The sequence below is a fragment of the Dinoponera quadriceps genome, unplaced genomic scaffold (genome assembly GCF_001313825.1).
Source record: "Dinoponera quadriceps isolate SergipeBrazil2010 unplaced genomic scaffold, ASM131382v1 scaffold6149, whole genome shotgun sequence".
NCBI lineage: Eukaryota > Metazoa > Arthropoda > Insecta > Hymenoptera > Formicidae > Dinoponera > Dinoponera quadriceps.
The window spans coordinates 1-9,231 of record NW_014560033.1 but is presented as its reverse complement, the minus strand read 5'-3'; the positions used below and the strand labels follow the sequence as shown (position 1 = coordinate 9,231).

The following is a 9,231-nucleotide window of genomic DNA, read 5'->3' as shown; positions in this document are numbered from 1 at the left end:
CCGTAAATTGGCCTCTGATGTCACTCTGTTATTGAATCATCTAATAAGAGAGAACCTTCTTTTAACTAGGCGTAACTGTAAAATTTTCTCTGTTGTAAAATTATAAAAATTGCTATTTCTTGACAAAAAAAAATTCGACTGATTTTCAAACAATCAGATACTCGATAGCAATTGATTATTAAATCAAATCGAAACAATTTATGCATAATTGGGTGTGAACGATTCTTTCAGACAGTAGTTTATGGTTTAAACGAAGCGCGATTACGAATATTTTACGACAACATAGCGAAGTGCAGAGAAGAATTGGGCGACACGGCGAGTGAGTGATAAAATCCGAAGCACCAAAAGTATTTTCAAAGTGTTGGTTAAAATGTGACATAAAAGTAAAACAAATTATAATAATATAACAAACAATTATAATAATATAATAATAAAATTTCGTAAATATATGAATATTAGATAGCGACCTATGTAGATACTGAAATTCACGGTATCTCTTCCTATAATCAGGAAGAATATTACTATTCTGTACTATTGACAATACTACCAATCTTAATTAATTTAACGTTGTATATTTTAAAAATATTATCTTACATTGTTTCTAATGTTTGTTTTAAATTCTAAATCAAACGCACAAGTCAGTCAAAATAATTTCTGTAAATTATTTCTACATTCCATCTTATATTTTTTTATAATACTTAATTATAAAGTCCTTTCGTACAATAATATTTTTTCTAAATATAAACCGATCTGGCTTACACCGATCTACATTATGTAAGATTTTAATGGACGAACAGAGGAAAAATTTAAAAATCTTCCCTAAATTGTATCTTAATTTAATATCGAGGTCGTAAATATTCTTTTTTATCTGATCTTTTTAAGAATATAATGATGTTATACCTAATTAATTGTATCTTAATAATTTATTCTTAATTCTAAGTTTTATTCATTAATTATCGTCTATTACACCTTACTACAATTTATTTAATTTTTAATTTTAAAAAAGCTTAAATATTATTATTTCTTTCCAATTCTCAATTGAAGAACAATTGCTACCTTTGCACAATGAAAATACTGCGGCTGTTACAATATTTCATTAAGCGGAATAAATCTTAAATCTTTATCTTAAACTATGTCATTGTTAAACAGGTATATTTAATAAATTTGTCTAATTCTTAAAAAATATATATATTATAAAAGATATAAATTTTATTTATTAAATTTATATATTTACTAATATATACTTTACTTTAAATATTCAATAATTAAAAAAAAAAAATTTTAATTATAATTTTGTATTAAATTTTTATTTAAAATCTTCTTTATAAAATTTTATTAAATTCTTTTTTTTTTAACCCTTTGCACTCGAGGGCTCCGGGGCGGAGCCATTTAAAATTTGTCTTCAAACTCAAATGTAAATAGCAAGAGCGGAATATCCTATACACAATAGTTTTTACGATTTGTCTTTGTCCTTATGTTATAAACTGAAAGTTATTTGCATTGTCTCTATAGCGAAACCCTCGAGTTTGAAGACAAATTTTAAATGGCTCCGCTCCGGAGTCCTCGAGTGCAAAAGGTTAATGTTAGTCCAATGACATTCAGGTTGTTTGCAAAAGTCAAGACGTACATGACAAAGTCGCGCGAGATAAATTTTTAAAAAATTAAAAACATTGAGAAACGAATGTCGTAGGCTTTGACACAAATAGCATCACGTCTTCGGACTGGTCGGCACAATCTGCTAATGCGAATGCAACAGACAACGTTAGGTGTTTATAAAGAGGAAGCTTCAGAGAAAAAATATATTTAATCTGAATCAATTATGGTATCAAATTTGACAAATATGGAGATCGCTTTCTATCAGCTGCGGTACAAAAACAAAGTTGAAAGCATGCCCAAAGTTGTCAGGCTATAATAAATAACAGAGACTGGACGATATATTAGATAATGACGGAACCGGTCATTGAATGTACTTTAAAAAGTTATTTATTTATTTTTTATAGATATTTATATTATTACTTTCCTTTAATTCTTATAAATCTTCTTGCAATTGTGATATATACAATGTAAAATAGACTGTATATCTTTTCTCGTGATTTTCCTTTATTTCTTTTTGCATCATTTTATTATTGTTTCTTTTGTCTTGCGACAAACATAACCAACAGATGATTCAGATGGCTCAGAGATGATCTTTTTACATCCAGGAAAAATTATATAGAGTACTTATAAGAAATATATTGTATAACTGTTAATGTGTTTATACGTGCAATCGTGCCTATCAGATTGGTATCAGAAGTTTCTATTCGATCATAAATCAACGCTAACCACGGTTAAGAAAAGAATGACTGACCACAAGACCATTTTCTCTTATTGAACACTATTGATCTAGTAACTTTTGTACGTTGTATTTGTTCACAAAGTAACTTGACAAAAGAAAAAAAGTGATATACTCATGTCTCTATTATTAAAGGTTCTCTAGAGAAAGTGATTTTCTTTCCCGTGCGATAAACGAGTGTAACATGCATCTTCGCAGTTTCTTCCTACCACATTAATCGCTCTTCTCTGCATAATTCATTATTCTAGTCGATATAATTGGACGTACGTATCGAATTACATCTTGGTTTACATTATTCCTAACTTTTTTTTATTTCGTAAAGTGATATTTTTTTTTTATCTCACCTTGTAACGGTGCATTTGCACCGAACCCCGTGACCCGACCGACCATCCGTCGGGCTGCTTACCGGCGCTTTGCGCCACACAAACCGCTCGCAAGACACGTATGTGGCACGCTTCATCCGGAGGCAAGATCACGTGCGTGTCAATAAACATAACACCGGCCCGCCAACAACAATGGTCAGGTATAAAGCCCGACCGGCGGAGGCATCTGGGCTGATTTCGCCGGAGTCAGCCACAGCGATCCGATCGCTGGCTGCTCCGGATTCCGATCCTCGAAACCGAGACGGTGTGTTCGCCGTCCCAGCTGCGTATTCGCAGCTGCACTCGACATCCTTCCTCCTGGGGATCCCGAGGTGGTGTGTTCGCCGCCTCTCCCGCAGATATCGCGGGCACCAGGCTCCGTTTTTCCTGCCATCACCTCGGGACGGTGTGTCCGCTGTCTCCTCCGGGAGTACCCGGTTTGCGCTTACTTCCGACCAACGTCCGGCTAACCGACAAGTTCGGAGTGGCGACTACGCCGTCTCCACCGAGCATTCTCGACCACGTCACCGCCATATACTACGACCCGAGTCCCTCGCGAAACCAGGTCGGGTTGCACCGCGGGCAACCAACCGTCGACTGATTAGCATGTAAGTTAAAATAAAAACACGTGGGAGAAAAACCTCGACGGAGGGAAACGACGAGTAGGGGGTGGCGTTGTTCGCCGTCTCCGCAGAGCCTTCTCGGCCTCGTCTCTCCTCCAGGGAAAGAACCTCCGGGCGAAGCATCCTGTCGGGATATCTCCGGTAGAATCCACCGCGCTACTTTCTGTCGCGATCGTCAGGTACCGTGGCCTCCGCGGAAAAATTCACGTCGACGCAAGAGTGCCTCAGACACCGCTGGGTGCCTCCTAGCCGCCTCGCCGGTCGTGCTCGACTCCGCGGGACCTCCTAGGCTCGGACAGTGCCTTCGTTCCGCATCACCTGCGCGTGGTTCCCGTCTAGCATTCTCCGACGCACTTTAACTCGACATCGCCTCAACAACAATACCGAGACAGGTGCATCGTCGCCGAAAAACGGCAACAGCTGCGCGTCACAACACCCCGCCCGCTCTCCGCGTTCCGTCTAGTCGTCTACGCTCATTGTATATATCGTGCGTCAGCCTCACCGAACCGACCGTTCCGCGAAACCGAATACCGCGAAAGGCGAAGCTTAAAGCCACACCGCTTTAAATAATAACACGCTCCGACGCATCTAGCATCGATCATTTAAAGCACTGAGCTAACCTCCGCTCACACGAGGATACCGTTGTAACAACCAACCAGTGGTCGGGAACATCAATAAAGCTTGCATTTATTCTCTTAACACGACACGCTCTCTCTTTTATTCCACTAACGAACCTGGCAATTCGGCGAGCTAATCTAGGGCTACGAATGCCCCTACGCTCGCACCGACCGAAAGACGTTTCCGCCGTGACACGCGAACCGACCGAAGAGAAGTCCCGGGCACGGCGGGCAGGAACGTCGCAAACTCTTCCTTACTTATTTCCTGCTCAGCTCGGGCAAAAATTGTTATTCATTGACGCGCGATTTGCAGTGAAAAAACGAAACGTCATCCTTCAGATGACGAGAGGTTTAAATCGCTTATATCATTTAGTGCGTTCTTTTATTAGCATGCTATGACATGCGATTTGTTGATTTTGCAGGTAAAACAAAAACGGAAAATGGAAGAAACATCGAAATAGCGAGAAAGGCACAAACAATTATTTCCGACCATGTCCAATTTCCTTGTAATGTAACCGGTAAGGTAAGTGATATTTTGTACATGCAAAATATATTTCAGTGGTGAATATTTCAAGCAGCAGGTCGCAAGAAATACCGGATTCGATACATAAATTAAGGCCGGGCGATATCGATGTTATTGCCACTATGGGCGACTCGCTGACGACTGGAGCTGGGATTTTCGCGAACAATCTGTTTCAAATAATAGTAGAAAATAGAGGAGTTACGGAGCTTGGCGGAGGTCAAGGCACATGGAAGCAATATGTGACTCTTCAAAATATCTTTAAGGTTGAATCATTCACCATTTTTTCTCGGAAACGTATTTTTCCTTACGTAATCGTTGGCTCTCGCGCTATTAACGTTGCGACGTTCCTGCCCTTCCCTATTCGCGTGCCGCGGCGGGAACGTCTTTTCGGTACAGAGAGAGAACCGGTCAGCTCGTGGTCGAGGCGGTCTTGATTGCCTCGTCGGGTTTCCAGGTTTCGTTGGAATAAAAATGTGAGAGCGTATTGACGTAAGAGAGCCAATGCGTGTTTTATTTGTGTTACAACGTTGGTTAGGCGTGAGCAGATATCGGCGTGGTGTTTTAAAGGATTTGTGTCTATTAGATAATGGATGCGTTGGAACGTGTTATGATCTCGCGCGGTGTGGCTTTAGACTATACGTTTCCTCGGTAGTCGGTTTCGCGGAACGGTTTGGTGACGCGATCGCGACGCAAATGCGCGGAAGACTAGACGGAACGGGAGCCGCGGGGAGCGGGCGCGGTTTGTTGTCGCTTTTCGACAGCGTTGCACCTACCACGGTATAGTTTCTCGGTGATGTCGATTTAAACGCGTCGGAGATTGCGATACGGAAACCACGCGCAGGTGGTACGGAAACGGAGGCACTCTCCGAGCGTCGGAGGTTCCGCGGAATCGAGCACTGCCGGCACTGCGGCCAGGAGGCACCCAGCGGTATCGGGTTGCGCTCTCGTGCCGGCGTGGATTCTTTCCGCGGAGGCCACGGTATTAGGTGATCGCGAGAGAAACGTAACGCGGCGGTGATGCGACCGGAAATACCCCGCCCCGTCTTTTCCTTGAGAAAAGAGACGGGGCCGAGAGGGCTCGGCGGAGACGGTGAACAAAGCCACCCCCTTACCCGTTAATTCCCCTCGTCGAAGTTTGCTCCCGCGTGTGCTTAACCTAACTTATATATTACGCTTCGCTGGTTTGGTTGCTCGCGGCGCAACCCGGCGTGGTTTCGCGAGGGACCCTTTCGGTTGGCGGTGACGTGGCTGAGAATACTCCGGCTGAGACGGCGCAGTCGTCACTCCGAACTTGTCTTGGCCGGATGTCGGTCGGAAGTCGGCGTGAACCGGGAACTCCCGGAGGAAACGACAAGTACACCGTCCCGAGGAAGGATGGCGGCTGCGGATACGCAGCTGAGACGGCGAACATATCGTCTCGGTTCCTCGGCAAAAAGAATCTCGAGTGCGGCTGCGAACACGCAGCTGGGACGGCGAATACACCGTCTCGGTTCCTCGGCACGGAGAATCGGGATCTGGAGCAGCCAGCGATCGGATCGTTGTGGCTGACTCCGGCGGAATCGATGCCTCCGTCGGTCGGATTTTATATCCGACCGTTGCTTTGGCGGACCGGTGTTTATGTTTGTTGACACGCACGTGATCTTGCCTCTGGAAGAAGCGTATCACATGCGTGTCGTGTGAGTTTGTGTGGCGCAAAGCGCCGGTGAGCGACCCTACGGATGGTCGGTCAGGTCGCGGGGGCGCTACGGTGCAAACGCACCGTTATAACGTCATATCCTAAAAGTTATTTAGCAACAAGCCAATCGATATTATCCCAAACTACTGGACTTTTTGAATTAATAGAACGTGATAAGCGAATGATAATTGAAAATGTAATGGGTTAATTTGCTTTATATCTTTCTTTATGTCGTGCATGCATCTCCACTCAACTAGTGTATTGATCGACACATCTGAGAGAAACGACTCTTATTTAGAGCAGTGTATGTACCATATTACTTTCGTACGTACTCTTACCTAATTTGTTAAATCTGATGCACATGATGGTAGAAAGAAAAAGAAGATACGAATATATTTTGTAATCGGATAATACTGATCTGGTATTCGTCAAGGAATAATTATGAAATATATTAAACGGCAATTTGTATTTGTGTGTGTACGTGCGCGCGCACGTGTGTGTGTGTATTTGGTCACTTAAAAATTTTCAACATATAAGAATTCAACCACAATTTGATAACCGCTATGCATTGGGAGATTCGTTGACGACTCATGATGCATCGTAACTGAATGTCGCTGAAAATGGTGCTATGTCCGATGATATGCCTTATATGGCAAAAAGTTTGACTAAAAGAATTAAAAACGACCCGAAAATAGATGTGGAGAAGCATTGGAAGGCTTGTTGTATTCGACAGACCTAGTTATATTTATAAGATGACGCAATGGGAATAATGAATAGCACATGCTGTTGCTTTGTAATCGAAACGATTGCGAACTGTTTTTTTTATAAAACTTTGAATTTCACTTTCTTTCTCTTGCACGACAATATAATTAATATTAAGTACATTTACTGGTTCTTACAGTTTTTTCATTACTTTAAACATTTTCCACTCACAATAAGCTCTCGTCTCTTTATATGTATCGAAAATACCACGTTATCAATTAATAACACTAGTCAACAAGTAAAAATTTCTAGTAACATAAACCAAATGAGATGATTCTAAATCATTTTTATTCACTGAATATAAAAATATCGAAACTCTGTAGCATGTACAATTTTTTTGTTATTGAAATATTTATCAGGACCTCATTTTTAATATAAGTATCTACTTTATTTTCCTCCAATCACTTTTACCTTCTGAGATGGGCTTTATGTATACTTTTTCGCATTATTTTTACGTCGCGAGATGGTTTAAGAATTTTCTTTCACACTTCACTTTTACATCTCAAGATGGTTCACAGTTTTCATATCACTTTTACATCACAAGATCGGTTTGGTCGCAACAGACTATACAAAAATAATTATTTTTTAAAAATATCAGACATGAAAAACAAAGTTAACGGGAAAACACAAATCGTAGATTTTATAACCGAAATCATGTTGATCAGTGTAATTAGTTCCTGGCAATTAAAAGTTAATATCAACAATATTGTTTGTAGTTAATCTTGTTGATGATCGGAGATAACGACTTTTGCACCAATATATGTAGGAATTCTTCACCTTGGTCACTTCTCAATAAACATAAAGCCGATTTACTTTAAGTTTTGACGACATTAAGAGATAATTTGCCACGAACTTTGGTATCGTTGATTCCGTCGCCACATTTAAAAATTTAATTGACAGTCGTAAAGGTAGACCGTCTTTTAGATGCGACCTTGCGACGGATGTCGAATATTCTTGAATATTTGGCCTTAGATATCAAAGTTTTATACTAGAATATTATAAGATCATGAGACGGTCAGACGGTATATATTAATACAAATAATACTTTTATTAAATAAATTCTATGAAAAATTCTCTAAATTTCGCAATTTTTTTATTTTTATTCGTTTTTGAAACATTTAAAAAACATTATCGGTTGCAAAAGATATGTATATGCAGCGATTAAAAAATTTTAAATACATTTCAGATGGCAAAAGACATGGAAATCTCTATCCTGAATTCCAGAGGAACGACTTTGCAGTCGTAACTCAGGCTATTACATTAGATTTAACACTTTGCGGGCCGCGCATTTATCGAAGCGCCGTTACGCTGCCGCCGGCGAGATTCACGCAGGTTCTACTGCTCGCCAACGGTGATATTTACGCAATTTTTCGATACATAAGTAGTTGGTATATAATTATTATTAAAGAAGGCACTAAAATAACTGTTACACTATTTTTATTCCAATTATATTGGTATTGGCATTTTGAGGGATATCTAACGTAAGTTTCCTATATCTGAAGGTAGCGAAAGACAATCTCAAACTGACAAAACAAGCGTCCGCGAAAAAAGATTTTAATAATAGACAGTCTGTTGAATTGGGAGAGGAAAACAGTTGAAAACAATGTTTCCTGATCGTCAAACCATCACGCCAGCGTGCTAGCGGCCGAAAGTCGTTGGCGAGCAAAAGTCACGCCAGCGTGACAGCGGCCGATAACAGTTGGCGAGCAAAAGTCACGTCAGCGTGACAGCGGCCCGCAAAGTGTTAAGTATATTACTCGCTTTTGATGGATATGCCGACATATTTCACCAGAGATTGATTTCTGTAAAGCATAGTTAATTTGCAAATCATGCCAGAGATGCACGTGAGGCATATTTAATGTAATTTCAAAAAATAATTGTACAAATATGTGATTTTTAGTAAATATCGGGAGAAGTATACACAAATGCAAAATAGTGCAAGCGAATGTTAATATAAGAAACAATACCGTTTATCGCAACACCATGTCATAGCAACATCACTCTTACGTAAGTAGATGAGAAAAGCTGGTTCTGGCGCAGTTGGATCTGTTTTACCGACCGAGTAGCAAATCCAGTTGGCACAGTTGGATCTGTTTTACCGGCTGAGTAGCAAAGACCAGTTGGCGCAGTTGGCGCTGTTTTTATTTTTTTTTACTGACCGAATAGCAGCGGCCGGTAGGCGCTGTTTTTTTTTTCTTTACCGACCGAATAGGGCCTTTCAGCGGTCGGTACCCTCTCCTCCGGCAGTCGGTATACCCTCGTGCACCCTTCTCCCCACCCTCCCTCCCCCTGATCGCGACGACCCGCGGTAGTCGTCCGCGAAGGTCCGCACCCCTC

General features: G+C 40.9%; 1 pseudogene; it reads left to right on the top strand.

Annotated features, from left to right (window-relative positions):
* Positions 1–231: 231 nt before the first annotated feature.
* LOC106750620 lies at positions 232–7,916 on the top strand (annotated as a pseudogene).
* Positions 7,917–9,231: the final 1,315 nt, after the last annotated feature.